This window comes from Asterias amurensis, chromosome 11 (assembly GCF_032118995.1).
Source record: "Asterias amurensis chromosome 11, ASM3211899v1".
NCBI lineage: Eukaryota > Metazoa > Echinodermata > Asteroidea > Forcipulatida > Asteriidae > Asterias > Asterias amurensis.
This window is the reverse complement of record NC_092658.1, coordinates 20,733,549-20,742,751: the sequence shown is the minus strand read 5'-3', so window position 1 is coordinate 20,742,751 and position 9,203 is coordinate 20,733,549. Positions and strand designations below refer to the sequence as shown.

At 44.6% G+C, this 9,203-nt stretch overlaps 1 long non-coding RNA gene across 1 annotated transcript; it reads left to right on the top strand.

Annotated features, from left to right (window-relative positions):
- Positions 1–1,727: 1,727 nt before the first annotated feature.
- On the top strand, positions 1,728–6,175 carry LOC139944331 (uncharacterized). The gene is made up of 4 exons (XR_011786940.1): positions 1,728–3,202; positions 3,776–3,908; positions 4,394–4,576; positions 4,799–6,175. It is a non-coding gene; the product is annotated as an uncharacterized lncRNA (long non-coding RNA).
- Positions 6,176–9,203: the final 3,028 nt, after the last annotated feature.

Here is a 9,203-nt window from a genome sequence, read left to right as displayed (position 1 = left end):
TGTTGGGACTTCAACATTAGCCCAGTGATGCATTGTTAGATTACAAAACATTTCATTATTGTAGTCTTTGAAGAATAATTTTTAAGGTTAACATGTTTCAAAAAATGAAATTTGATTTGTTTTCAGGACTGACGATGAAGTGACATTACGGTGCAGGGAGTGACATCACGGCACAGGGAGTGACATCACGGTGCAGGGAGTGACATCATTGCGGCTATCAGTTGGAACCTGGATGACCTTGGATAGGTGTGAGGGTAAGAAGGCAGTGAGATGTGGCATTTTAAACGGTAAGTTGACTTAACCAAATCATATTCATGATAAATATTGAGAACAAAATGGATAAGTTTCAGTCTGAAAGATCAAAAATTACCAAATTAGTATCAGTACCAATCCCTCCAGAGAAATACTTTAATTTAATTTTAGTTCAACTCTACATTTATATCCATAATTCAAAGTGTACATGTATACACAAAACAATCTAGTTCTATTGCACAATTTGAGGAACTACTAGAATAATAATAAAATGAGACACAAAGAAAAAGAGGAAATATGCTTCTATCTTAAATTTTGAAGTGTCAAGGAACTAGCATTTGAAGATTCATACATGTTGCTTATTTTGACTGTTGCATAGATACAAATATACCTAGTGTTAAGATGTTCTAACACGAGGCAGTCTGTATGCTTTTTGGAAGAATACTCCACAGGTTCAACACTCAGAGATTCTCAAAGCTCTGTGAGGGACATACATCTACTCATCAATGACCTGTCAACATGAAACATGACAACATTGAGCTGTGTCACTCTGTGAGGGACGTACATCTACTCATCAATGAGCTGTCACTGGGAACCATGACAACACTGAGCTGTGCCGCTCTGTGAGAGACATACATCTACTCATCAATGACCTGTCAACATGAAACATGACAACATTGAGCTGTGTCACTCTGTGAGGGACGTACATCTATTCATCAATGAGCTGTCACTGGGAACCATGACAACACTGAGCTGTGCCGCTCTGTGAGGGTGGTACATCTACTCATCAATGAGCTGTCAACAGGAACCATGACAACATTGAGCTGTGTCACTCTGTGAGGGACGTACATCTATTCATCAATGAGCTGTCACTGGGAACCATGACAACATTGAGCTGTTCCGCTCTGTGAGGGACGTACATCTACTCATCAATGAGATGTCACTGGGAACCATGACAACATTGAGCTGTGCCGCTCTGTGAGGGACGTACATCTACTCATCAATGAGCTGTCACTGGGAACCATGACAACATTGAGCTGTGCCGCTCTGTGAGAGACATACATCTACTCATCAATGACCTGTCAACATGAAACATGACAACATTGAGCTGTGTCACTCTGTGAGGGACGTACATCTACTCATCAATGAGCTGTCACTGGGAACCATGACAACATTGAGCTGTGCCGCTCTGTGAGGGACGTACATCTACTCATCAATGAGCTGTCACTGGGAACCATGACAACATTGAGCTGTGCCGCTCTGTGAGAGACATACATCTACTCATCAATGACCTGTCAACATGAAACATGACAACATTGAGCTGTGTCACTCTGTGAGGGACGTACATCTACTCATCAATGAGCTGTCACTGGGAACCATGACAACATTGAGCTGTACCGCTCTGTGAGGGCCGGACGTACATCTACTCATCAATGAGATGTCACTGGGAACCATAACAACATTGAGCTGTGCCGCTCTGTGAGGGTCGTACATCTACTCATCAATGACCTGTCAACATGAAACATGACAACATTGAGCTGTGTCACTCTGTGAGGGACGTACATCTACTCATCAATGAGCTGTCACTGGGAACCATGACAACATTGAGCTGTTCCGCTCTGTGAGGGCCGGACGTACATCTACTCATCAATGAGATGTCACTGGGAACCATAACAACATTGAGCTGTGCCGCTCTGTGAGGGTCGTACATCTACTCATCAATGACCTGTCAACATGAAACATGACAACATTGAGCTGTGTCACTCTGTGAGGGACGTACATCTACTCATCAATGAGCTGTCACTGGGAACCATGACAACATGGAGCTGTGCCGCTCTGTGAGGGACATACATCTACTCATCAATGACCTGTCAACATGAAACATGACAGCATTGAGCTGTGCCTCTCTGTGAGGGATGTACATCTACTCATCAATGAGCTGTCACTGGGAACCATGACAACATGGAGCTGTGTCGCTATGTGAGGGACGTACATCTACTCATCAATGACCTGTCAACATGAACCATGACAACATTGAGCAGTGCCTCTCTGTGAGGGATGTACATCTACTTATCAATGACCTGTCACTGGGAACCATGACAACACGGAGGTGTGCCTCTCTGTGAGGGATGTACATCTACTCATCAATGAGCTGTCAACAGGAACCATGACAACATTGAGCTGTGTCACTCTGTGAGGGACGTACATCTACTCATCAATAAGCTGTCACCAGGAACCATGACAATACGGAGCTGTGCCGCTCTGTGAGGGACGTCAACTACTCATCAATGACCTGTCAACATGAACCATGACAACATTGAGCTGTGCCGCTATGTGAGGTATGTTCATCTCCTCATCAATGACCTGTCAACATGAAACATGACAACACGGAGGTGTGTCGCTCTGTGAGGGACGTACATCTACTCATCAATGAGCTGTCACTGGGAACCGTGACAACATGGAGCTGTGCCGCTCTGTGAGGGTCGCACATCTACTAATCAACGAGCTGTCAACAGGAACCATGACAACATTAAGCTGTGTCACTGTGTCAGGGACGTACATCTACTCATCAACAAGCTTTACCTGTCTGTGAGGGTCGTACATCTACTCATCAACAAGCTGTCAACAGGAACCATGACAACATGGAGCTTTGCCTCTTCGTGAGGGTTGTACATCTACTCATCAATGACCTGTCATCAGGAACCATGACACTATTGAGCTGTGTCACTGTGTCAGGGCAGATATCTACTCATCAACGAGCTGTCAATGGGAACCATGACAACATTGAGGTGTGCCGCTGTGTGAGGGATGACATCTACTCATCATAGCGCTGTCAATGGGAACCATGACAACATGGAGCTGTCAACAAGCTGTAAACAGGAACGGAGCTGTGCAGTTGTGCGAGGGATGTACATGTACTCATCAACAACTTAGTCAAGGCAAAGTCAAGGTAAGAACTAATTTATACTTGTCTTGAAACTTTCCAAGTTTTGAAACTTTCCAAGTTTTGAACTTTCCAAGTTTTGAAACTTTCCAAGTTTTTAAACTTTCCAAGTTTTTGGGTGTTGAATCATTTCAAATGCATTTGATTGAAATTTCTTGTGAATAAATGTTGGAAAAGAACAACTTCTTCTTAAACACCTACATTGATGAGGATTTGTTTGAATGAATGACTTGAATACGTGTTGCTAAAGAAAAAACTAAAACTTTAGAAAAGTATTTTTCACTTGTCCAGTCACTATACATCTTCAGGTGCAACATGTATACAATTTTGTTAACACTTTTCATGTTAAGTTTATGTGAACATTTTGGTGTTCAAAAATCCATATCATAATTCCCAAAAGTAGGAATATAATCGTCTTTTAAGACTGATGTTATCATGTTTAAGTTTAGGCATTTTCTGATGATTAGTGAAAAACTTGCCTTTGGAAAAACACTTTTACTAAAGTTTAACTTTGAAGACTTATTTGTTAATTTGACCAAGCTGTTGATCCAATGTTGACTTGATGTATTATTATTCCAGATTGTCAAGAAATCGTTCTGATGCAGTGTTCCTCCAACAGCATGGCGATTGAAGGCATCGAACCGGGTTGTGGCTTGGCTAGAGGGAATGACATCCAAGTACTTACTACCAATCTGCAGTAAGCAACTTCAAGGTAAGATGGTTAAAGGCAGTGGACACTATTGGTAAGTGTCAAAGACTAGCCTTCACAGTTGGTACTAGCCTCAACATATGCATAAAATAAATGCATAAACCTGTGAAAATTGAGCTCAATCGGTCATCGAAGTTGCGAGATAATAATGAAAGAAAAAGTAACCCTTGTCACACAAAGTTGTGTGCGTTGAGATGGTTGATTTCGAAAACTCAAGTTCTAAAATCAAATTCATGGAAAATTACTTCTTTCTCGATAACTATGGCACTTTAGAGGGAGCCGTTTCTCACAATGTTTTATACCATCAACATCTCCCCATTACTCGTCACCAAGAAAGGTTTTATGCCAATAATTATTTTGGGTAGTTACCAATAGTGTCCACTGCCTTTAAAAAGAAAAGCAAAGTGTTTTTGTTTAGTGGTGAACTAGAAAAAATGTAAGCTATTGGCAGATTTCAATACAATTTTTGAATTGTTGTTGTGTCTTAGGTTATCATCTGGACTTGCTACGATGTATGCTTGATGTCAACATGGAACACAAAGACGCTGATGATGTAGTCTTGTCGGAGGTCAGGAGAGGTCGTCTTTGTACTTGCATCTACTCACCACTAAGATGGGCAGAACTAACTGCTAGAAACAACTGACTGACAAAGGCTGTGTGCTCTTTTTATGGTATAAACAATCACAGATGCAATTTGTATTCGCAGTTAACTTTGACTCTAGTATTTGTTGGCAATTGTTGAAAATTCTCACATGAATCATACAATTATTACAAAGGTGAATAGTTTCCAACTAAATAGATCGGTCATAATGTTATGTGGTCTCTAGCTTGCTTGAAAATGTTTGAGTTGAAATTGTACTTTTTTCTTTTACACTTTTATCCTCATGTATTAGATGTTCACTGATAAGATTAAGATCATCTGATGAGCAAGGTTTGTCAAGCCAAGATGCCATGCTGTTTTACTTCCTCAATACTCTCAAGAAGGACCAGTTCTTCTTGATGTAGCGAGAATATGATGTTCAGGGAAGTCCTGTTCGTCAGTCGTCAAACCAAGTACAACAGATAAACGGCGGCAGTTCACAGCATGAGATCATTCATGCACAAGATAATTGCTAGGACGGAACATTAATATCTATAGATCATAATGTCCCTGAACTCGGAATCAACTGTTAGAAGTGGACATTTAGTGAAACATTTGATTAATTCATCTGAGGATGTGAACAACATTGAACATTTGGTTTTGACGTCTTCATTGTGAACAACTCTTCCTATGGACAAAGATGTAGAACTTGATCTTCCAGAAATCATCTGCAGCAAGATTGAACTTCAGCACAAGATGATCATCTTCAGGAACAATGAAGATTGCTCACTAAGAAGTTTACTACGAATGTTGTCAACATACTTGCAATGAGGTACTTCATTGCAAGTATCTTGACCAAATACATGTATATTACTTGTACATGTATTTCTATGAACGATTGCATTCTTGTAATGAGGTACTTCATTACAAGTATGCAAGAATATCATAATTTGCAATGAAGTACCTCATTGCAAGTATGATTAAGTTTTATGCTGGTTTATGAAGTACCTCATTACAAGCATAAAACATTCTACGTTGATAAGTAAAGCAGGTGTTTATCACTAAACATATTTTGTCAGGATCAACTAAACTGTATTATAAATCTCTTGTAATGAGATGCAGTGGTATATTGTGGCATGTACTTGATACCGTTTCAAATGATATGTACCTGGTTTTGATTGATATTTAATTAGAGTGGTAAATAAGTAACTCTTGTAATTGTTTTAAAGTATCTGTTGTGGGGTGGGATATGACAACCTTCACGTGGTCCATCCTGTTCTAGACTAATGTCATCAAACCAATCTGTGTACTTAGTTACAAGCTATTGTTTATTGTGGTCTGTGTAATAACTAAGAAATAATTAAGTTTAAAAGATTCATTTATCTTGTCAGTTAATTAAACAGTATACATTTATGGCTTAAAGTGTGAAATAAATACATATATTAATGTTTTAATTGTAACTTTAACTACTGAGTGCTGTGAATTGTACATGCTTATGTAAACTACCCCAATTTGTTGATAACCCCATTGTTATGTAGATTACCCCATTGTTAAGGAGATTACCTCATTGTATAACACCTGTGCACTGTAAATGTTCAATTGTTTTCAGTATCACTATCAGTATGTTTTTTTGTGATACAAACAAGTTTAAACGTTCGATTTCTCTTGCCAGTTAGTTGAACAATACATGTATGGCTTAAAGTGTGAAATAAATACATATAATAATGTGTTGATGATATGAAACAAAAGAACTGTGTACTTTTGATTATCTATTGTTATGCAGATTACCCCATTGTTATGGTGTTACCCCAATTGTTATGTTAATCACCCCATTGTTATGGTGTTACCCCAATTGTTATGGTAATCACCCCATTGTTATGTTGTTTACCCCATTGTTATGGTAATCACCCCATTGTTATGTAAATCGCCCAGTGTGTAGCACCTGTGCACTGTGTATATATTACATTTACTTATCGAAGGACGAAGGACGAAGGACGAAGGACGAAGGACGAAGGACGAAGGACGAAGGACGAAGGACGAAGGACGAAGGACGAAGGACGAAGGACGAAGGACGAAGGACGAAGGACGAAGGACGAAGGACGAAGGACGAAGGACGAAGGACGAAGGACGAAGGACGAAGGACGAAGGACGAAGGACGAAGGACGAAGGACGAAGGACGAAGGACGAAGGACGAAGGACGAAGGACGAAGGACGAAGGACGAAGGACGAAGGACGAAGGACGAAGGACGAAGGACGAAGGACGAAGGACGAAGGACGAAGGACGAAGGACGAAGGACGAAGGACGAAGGACGAAGGACGAAGGACGAAGGACGAAGGACGAAGGACGAAGGACGAAGGACGAAGGACGAAGGACGAAGGACGAAGGACGAAGGACGAAGGACGAAGGACGAAGGACGAAGGACGAAGGACGAAGGACGAAGGACGAAGGACGAAGGACGAAGGACGAAGGACGAAGGACGAAGGACGAAGGACGAAGGACGAAGGACGAAGGACGAAGGACGAAGGACGAAGGACGAAGGACGAAGGACGAAGGACGAAGGACGAAGGACGAAGGACGAAGGACGAAGGACGAAGGACGAAGGACGAAGGACGAAGGACGAAGGACGAAGGACGAAGGACGAAGGACGAAGGACGAAGGACGAAGGACGAAGGACGAAGGACGAAGGACAAAGGACAAAGGACAAAGGACAAAGGACAAAGGACAAAGGACGAAGGACGAAGGACGAAGGACGAAGGACGAAGGACGAAGGACGAAGGACGAAGGACGAAGGACGAAGGACGAAGGACGAAGGACGAAGGACGAAGGACGAAGGACGAAGGACGAAGGACGAAGGACGAAGGACGAAGGACGAAGGACGAAGGACGAAGGACGAAGGACGAAGGACGAAGGACGAAGGACGAAGGACGAAGGACGAAGGACGAAGGACGAAGGACGAAGGACGAAGGACGAAGGACGAAGGACGAAGGACGAAGGACGAAGGACGAAGGACGAAGGACGAAGGACGAAGGACGAAGGACGAAGGACGAAGGACGAAGGACGAAGGACGAAGGACGAAGGACGAAGGACGAAGGACGAAGGACGAAGGACGAAGGACGAAGGACGAAGGACGAAGGACGAAGGACGAAGGACGAAGGACGAAGGACGAAGGACGAAGGACGAAGGACGAAGGACGAAGGACGAAGGACGAAGGACGAAGGACGAAGGACGAAGGACGAAGGACGAAGGACGAAGGACGAAGGACGAAGGACGAAGGACGAAGGACGAAGGACGAAGGACGAAGGACGAAGGACGAAGGACGAAGGACGAAGGACGAAGGACGAAGGACGAAGGACGAAGGACGAAGGACGAAGGACGAAGGACGAAGGACGAAGGACGAAGGACGAAGGACGAAGGACGAAGGACGAAGGACGAAGGACGAAGGACGAAGGACGAAGGACGAAGGACGAAGGACGAAGGACGAAGGACGAAGGACGAAGGACGAAGGACGAAGGACGAAGGACGAAGGACGAAGGACGAAGGACGAAGGACGAAGGACGAAGGACGAAGGACGAAGGACGAAGGACGAAGGACGAAGGACGAAGGACGAAGGACGAAGGACGAAGGACGAAGGACGAAGGACGAAGGACGAAGGACGAAGGACGAAGGACGAAGGACGAAGGACGAAGGACGAAGGACGAAGGACGAAGGACGAAGGACGAAGGACGAAGGACGAAGGACGAAGGACGAAGGACGAAGGACGAAGGACGAAGGACGAAGGACGAAGGACGAAGGACGAAGGACGAAGGACGAAGGACGAAGGACGAAGGACGAAGGACGAAGGACGAAGGACGAAGGACGAAGGACGAAGGACGAAGGACGAAGGACGAAGGACGAAGGACGAAGGACGAAGGACGAAGGACGAAGGACGAAGGACGAAGGACGAAGGACGAAGGACGAAGGACGAAGGACGAAGGACGAAGGACGAAGGACGAAGGACGAAGGACGAAGGACGAAGGACGAAGGACGAAGGACGAAGGACGAAGGACGAAGGACGAAGGACGAAGGACGAAGGACGAAGGACGAAGGACGAAGGACGAAGGACGAAGGACGAAGGACGAAGGACGAAGGACGAAGGACGAAGGACGAAGGACGAAGGACGAAGGACGAAGGACGAAGGACGAAGGACGAAGGACGAAGGACGAAGGACGAAGGACGAAGGACGAAGGACGAAGGACGAAGGACGAAGGACGAAGGACGAAGGACGAAGGACGAAGGACGAAGGACGAAGGACGAAGGACGAAGGACGAAGGACGAAGGACGAAGGACGAAGGACGAAGGACGAAGGACGAAGGACGAAGGACGAAGGACGAAGGACGAAGGACGAAGGACGAAGGACGAAGGACGAAGGACGAAGGACGAAGGACGAAGGACGAAGGACGAAGGACGAAGGACGAAGGACGAAGGACGAAGGACGAAGGACGAAGGACGAAGGACGAAGGACGAAGGACGAAGGACGAAGGACGAAGGACGAAGGACGAAGGACGAAGGACGAAGGACGAAGGACGAAGGACGAAGGACGAAGGACGAAGGACGAAGGACGAAGGACGAAGGACGAAGGACGAAGGACGAAGGACGAAGGACGAAGGACGAAGGACGAAGGACGAAGGACGAAGGACGAAGGACGAAGGACGAAGGACGAAGGACGAAGGACGAAGGA